The sequence below is a fragment of the Octopus bimaculoides genome, chromosome 7, assembly GCF_046866305.1.
Source record: "Octopus bimaculoides isolate indiv1 chromosome 7, ASM4686630v1, whole genome shotgun sequence".
NCBI lineage: Eukaryota > Metazoa > Mollusca > Cephalopoda > Octopoda > Octopodidae > Octopus > Octopus bimaculoides.
In genome coordinates this window covers 93,536,336-93,543,578 of record NC_142934.1, presented here as the reverse complement: position 1 = coordinate 93,543,578, position 7,243 = coordinate 93,536,336, and the positions used below count along the sequence as shown (strand labels likewise).

Here is a 7,243-nt window from a genome sequence, read left to right as displayed (position 1 = left end):
TATAAATAATATTAAGATTTGCATTGAGCTGCAATATGATATTAGATCTGCTGGTCATATCAGGAATCGCAAATACTGATGAGAGCGCCGCAGGCTATACAGACATTCTACTTTTAACCCGAAGGGCACAAACAGAGGGACCGTATCTTCCCTCTCTAGCATCAAACACTAGCCTACACGTTAATATGTACATGTGTAGTGTGCTTGTGTGTTTGTGTGTGTGTGTGTGCATATGTGTGTATAAGCATGTATGTATAAATATATATATATATATATATATAAGCAATGTTAATTCTCTAAATGAAGTATTAACAGTAACTGCACGATAAAGTGTAGTATAGCAAACAGGACACAGTAGTGTGTCGATAAGCCAGCTGGAGGAGATGTCCTCCTGGGGCTAAAAGCAACAGTAACATCCACCCCTAGGGGTCAGCCACACTTAAGTGGCAACATACTACACTTTATATATATATATATATCCATATATGTATCAATATGAATATATATATACATGCATACATATATACATATAGATTAATATAAATGTATATGTGTGTGTTTGTGCGTGTGTGTGTGTTTTTGTGTGTGTACACTTTGATATTCGTGTACATATATAATGGAATATTCACGTACCTATATACATACAGACTAACACGCACACGAATTTTGAAGAAACTCTTGGTTCATAGTCATTTATTTCAATTCTTCTCAAGAAAATGTTTAAAATCAGTGCTGTGTTTTGATTTCAGTATTAACAGTTTTATGAGCCGCATATCAACGTGACACCACTGAGACATAAAATACATCAAGAACAAAAACGGTTTTCTAAGAGTCGCATGATTAACCCAAACACATATAACTGTAGATCAGTGTTTTGAAGAATAGTGCCTAAGAAGGTGAAGTATAAATGCTCACAATTATCCAAGCTAACATTAGGTATTCTATTATTTCCATTAAAACAAAATATATCACGAGTTGCTATGATACGCCCAAATACATATCTGCTAACACTCTTTGGCAATACGATACCACTAGTAGAATACATATGGAATTTAAAGTGAAGAGGTACAAATTTGAAATTGTAAAGAGTGCGACACATCATACAAAAACAACAAAAGAGAAAAGACAGGCTGTAGATTTTAGAAGTAATTTAGATATTAATAACGAATTCCAACTTATTCAATCAAAAGAACGGAAGTATACTTTGAAACATCAAATTTCATATTAAAGAAAAGCAAGCTCCTAAGTAAAATTTCTGGTAAACTCCAATGGAGGAACCATATATGAGTTTATTGCAGACAAACATGAAAATTAATGAATTAAAAAACCTAATCATCTATCGAATTTGAATTAACGGTATTCCACTGAAATTATTACTCGAAATAAATGCATATATATATATATATATATATATATATATATATATATACAGGTGAAAAGTGTGCTAACTGATCACACCAACGTAACCAACAATTTTTGCCGTTAAATTTAGGAACTATGATTTCATAGCGGTATGTAAACATGAGAGTATTCTCTCTCTCTTTCTCTCCCCACTTTCTTTCTCTCTATATATATATATTTCTCTCTCTCTCTCTATCTCTCTCTCTCTCTATCTCTCTCTCTCTCTCTCTCTCTCTCTCTCTCTCTCTCTCTCTCCCCTCTCTCTCTCTCATGTGGTAGATGAGGACAGCAATGTCAAGCTTCCTCATCTACTAAATGGGCCAACAACAAGAATTAAAACACATCCAGCAGTTGGGATAAGAAAAAATCCTACAACCCAGAAGAAACAGACCAAATAAGGAAACTCTGACAAAGGTACAAAATCACGGCCGTGCTACAGCATAACTTCAAGAAATATACACAAATACAAGAAATATACATGCATACATACATACATACATACATACATACATACATACACACATGCACACATACCTACATACATACACACATGCACACATACATACATACATACATGCACACATACAAACATACATATATGCATGCATACATAGACATATATATATACGTATACATTATGCGTGTACATATATATGTGTATAAAGGTATGTCTATATGCATGAATTTCTCTCTCTCTTTCTCTTTCTATAGATATATATGTATGAATGTTTGTATGCATGAATGTATGTATGAATATATGTATGTATGCGTGTCTGTATATGTGTGCGCGTGTGTGTGTGTGTGTGTGTGTGTACATGGGGCCTCATTCTTTGGCCTATATGAGGTTGTTACTGGTGGTGGTGGTGGTGATGGTTATTGAGGTATAGGCGGTGATTATCCATATTATGAGCTTCTTGGTCATAATCGTCATCATCAACATGAAGTTCATAATTAGGACCATCACCATCAAGGAAATGACGTCGACAGCCAGGAAGATGAAGCGGAATAATACCAAGACAATGGAGGAATATGGTTTATAATGTCCCGTGATAACAATGCCGTTAATGATAATGATGGTAATATTAATGATAATGATAATGATAATGGTGACAATGATGATGATGGTGATGATGATGATGATGATGATGATGAATACTACTGCGACGTCGTTGGTGACGATGATGACAACGGCCTGGGCAGTGGTGACCATGACAAGCATGTTGATGATGGTGATTGTGATGGCTATAATAATCAGTGTTCACAACCTAAATGAAGTGAAATGGCTTCAAATAGAAATCGAAAGTTCGTCACAAAAACTGATTCGCCACGAATATACACACTTCTCTCCTTTACGTCGCTCTGTCCCTCTGTCCGCCTCTCTTTCTTTCATTCTTTGCCTGTCTGCTTCTCTCCCTGTCCCTCTCTCACACACATGCTCATTCTCCCTCTTACTCTGCATATATACATACATATATATACACACACGCATATATATATATATATATATATATATATATATATATATATATATATATATATATATATATATACATATATATATATGATGTATGATACATATATATATGTATGTATGTATGTATGTATGTATGTATAACTGTATTTACTATTAAATATAGAATATTAAATTTAAGAGAAAGACAAGATAATTATTGAAGACATAAATATTACATAAAAGAATTTAAACACAAGACAAGAACAACCTAATGTCTGCTTGGGGGCATTAATTAATGATATATATTTTATACTTGTTAGACAATATGTCGCATTTCAACATATAACAGGTTTTATTGGTGTTGTTTTGTTTCCGTTCGTTTTTGTTTGTTTTCTAACTTTTCTGAAATATGTTTGTTTCTAATGTTTTAACATTTTTATTCTCATATTTACCTTTTATTTGTTGCTTTCTCTCTGGTTTGTCATATATATCTGTGAAATTTTCTATCTATGTGTATATATTGTGTTAAAACAGTTTCGCAGTACACGAACACACATAAACACACACAGAGTATGTGGTTAACTATGAGTAAGAATTTATATATATATATATATATGTGTGTGTGTGTGTGTCTGTGTGTGTGTGTGTGTGTGTGTGTATTTGTAAGTATGTAAGTATGTATGTATATATCTATCTATTTATATATATATACTTTTGAAAATGTGTGTGTTTATGTATGTATATTATTGGCGTGAGGTGTGAACGTGCACTGGTTTGGCTTTTGTCCTTCGAATATTACATATGAAAATAAATGAAGAATATAATTGATAAATATACGAAATATTATATACGAAAAATACAGAAAAATACAAAATTATACTCACATTCAATCCATATATAAACGCACGCGAACACACGCACATATATGTACGTTTATGTACGTTTGTGAACACGGTTATTTGTGAGAACATTTTTGCATCTGTATTCAAATATAAGTGAATATATAAATATATATATATGTATATATATATATATATGTATATATATATATATATATATATATATGTGTGTGTGTGTGTGTGTGTATGTGTGTGTGTGTGTTTGTGTGTGCGTGTGTGTGTGTAGATATATATAAATACATATATATATATATATATATATATATATATAAGATGTATATATATTCACAAATGTATGCTTATATACGTAAGTTTACGTGTGTGCTTGTGTTTGTGTCTGTGTCTGTGTGTGTTTGTATGTGAGTGTGTGTGTGTGTATGTGTGTGTGTGTGTGTGTGTGTGTGTGTGTGTGAACAAACGCTTTGTTTGTATGATAGGTACCGTCTGTTGGATATTAGGTAATTAAAATAGAATCGCTTAAGTGATAAGAAAAATATTGAAAGAAGGAACTCTCTTTTATAGACACACCCGCACGCACGCACATATATACATACCTATATATATATATATGTATAAAATAAAATATAACTTAGTTCATTTTTATTTTATGTTATTTTGTTTTCTCTCTCTGATTATTTCTGTGTTCCGTTCTGTTGAAGAGCGTGGGCTCGAAACGTAAAAGACTTTCTCATTTCCCAGGCGTTAAACTAATACATCTGTTTGTTGTTTACACACCCATCTTTGTCTTTTGTTTTGTTTTTTGTAAATTACAACTATATATATATATATATACGTATATATATATATATATATATATATATATATATATATATATATATATATATATATATATATATATATATATATATATATATATATTTATATATATATATATATTTATATATATATATATATATATATATATATATATATATATATATATATTCTTTCTGTGTTCCTTTTCTGTAGAAGAGCGTAGGCTCGAAAGGTTAAAGACTTTTTCACTTCCCGAGCATTATACTAATACATCTGCTTGTTGTCTGCACCACCTGTCTTCGTCTTTTGTTTCTTTTGTGAATTCTTCCTACATATATATATATATATATATATATATATATATATATGTATATAAAAAAGCACTAAAATTCAAACATAATATATATATATATATATATATATATATATATATATGTATATAAAAAAGCACTAAAATTCAAACATAATGATATATACGTAGGTGTACTCATACAAGTAATGTCTAAAACAAAGACCACAATCAAGAGGTTAGCATATCATTGAATAAGAGTGACTACAAAAGAAGCAACAGTAGTAGTAGTAGTAGTAGTAGTAGTAGTAGTAGTAGTAGTAGTAGTAGTAGTAGTAGTAGTAAAAATATACATGGTCATGATTTGTACGTTGCTATTGCAATTATATTACAAAATACCAGTGGTATACGTAGCACAAATTTCAGAACAATTACAAATGGAAAATGGTTTCATTTGCTACTGTACGTCATTCAAAGATTTCCCTGCATCAAACACCAAATGCATCTCCAATGTCGCTGAGCCCTTAAAGGATAGAGTATTATTGTTAAAGAGTAATATTGTTTCCCTCCTAAGGATCTAGTATTTCGGATCGCAGTTGTTTTTCAAGATAACAATTAAATGCTACACTCACTCCCACTTGCACACGCATTGATACAAACAAGCACATATGTGTGTGTACACACACACACATATATATGTATGTATGTGTGTGTGTTGTGTGTGTGTGTGTGTGTGTGTGTGTGTGTGTGTGTGTGTGTGTGTGTGTGTGTGTGTGTGTGTGTGTGTGTGTGTGTGTGCATGTGTGTATAGATGAGTAGAATGAGAAATAAGGACAGCCTCCAACAATGTAGTCAGTTCAGAAAACATTCATGATTCGGGCGCAAATGCCGGTCTCAGAAGAAAACAATCAAAGTCTCTCCGTAGATTTTTCTATTTTAGATAGCCGGACGGATAGTGACACCGTTTGTGTCCGGTGCCTGTTGAGGCCGTTGTGGTTACACTGAGGACAGTGCATTCTTATCAATGCATACTTGTCTCATCATTAGCATCAACAACAATTTGATTCTATTATTATTGAGTACAAGAGCAGCGCATGCTATCAAATTGACTCGGAGATATCCCTATATACCCACCGTAACTATCCGTCTGATAAAGGTACACCAGACACACACACCACAACCATATGTGTGCGACATGGGGATCTCATATCAAGATGAACACCGCATGATTTTGCAGGTGGGGCCCAGTTAGAATGTTCGTCAGATCGAGTAACCCTTTCCACTCAAAACGTCCCTGATTAAGCGTTGTTTAATAATGTTGAACCACCCATGGTTCCAGAAGGGAAATATTTAAACTCCCAAAAATTCCTCTCAGCACATGACCATGATGCCCCCCCCCCCACACTACTTCTGCTCGTGATCAGAGATGCATATACTGTCAGTTACCATGGAGCATGTTCAACAGGTTATTATTATTATCATTATAATTATTATTAATTATTGTTATTATTATTATTATCATTATTATTATTATTATTATTATTATTATTAATCTTTAGCACTGCAGGCAAAAATATTAGCAGCATTTCGTCCGTCTTTATGCTTTGAGTTCAAATTCTGCCGAGGTCGACTTAGCCTTTTATCTTTTCGGGTCCCATAAAATTATGTACGAGTGAAATTATGACGACATAGATTTTCCTAACCCCTTTTCCTCAAATCAAAGGGTTTTTGCTTATATCATCATCAATATTAATATTCTTTAAGGAGGTGAGCCGAGAGAATCTTTCACGGGTCAGGGGAAATGCTCCGTGGCATTTCGTCCGCTTTTTACGTTCTGAATTGAAATTCCGCCGTGGTTGACTTTGTCTTTCCTTCTTTCATGGCCGATGATATAAATTCTAGTTGAGAATTGATGGGGAGGCGGGGTCAATGTAATGAACTTAGCCCTTCCCCCGAAATTGTAGGCCTTCTGACAAAATTTGAAATCAATGCTAATATACTTTTATTATCGTTGTTATTGTTTTTATTATGTTTGTTCTTAAACTTCAAAGCAGTGAGCTAGTGGAAACGTTGAAGCGTCGGAGAAATAAATTACAGTATTTCGTACGATACTGTATGTCCTGAGTTCTATTCCCGCAGGGACTAACTTTCGTACTGTTTGAGTCGATTGAATAAGATACCAGTCATGTATTGGAGACCATGAGGTCAATTAATTTCATTAACATAAAAAAAAGCACCTGGCCTTGTTGCTCATCTAGAAACCATTATTAGCTCAACTATGTCGGTTGCATATTGAGGTCGATAGTGTCAACAATCTCTCACCCTTTCAAAATGCAGATCTTGTACCTAAATCAGAACTCAATCTTTTGGGGAGATGAGCTGACAAAATAGTTAAAACCTCGAAGAAAATGCTTTATTTCTTTGCTCAAATCACTCAAGAATATG

The 7,243-nt window shown here is 33.1% G+C and overlaps 1 long non-coding RNA gene across 1 annotated transcript in view; it reads right to left on the bottom strand.

Moving 5' to 3' along the window:
* Positions 1-3,828, bottom strand: part of LOC149134813 (uncharacterized) — a 12,654-nt gene extending 8,826 nt beyond the window's left edge. Inside the window, exon 1 of the long non-coding RNA XR_016242468.1 lies at positions 3,739-3,828. This is a non-coding gene — a long non-coding RNA (uncharacterized LOC149134813). The remainder of the gene's footprint in view (positions 1-3,738) is intronic.
* Between the last annotated feature and the right edge of the window lie 3,415 nt (positions 3,829-7,243).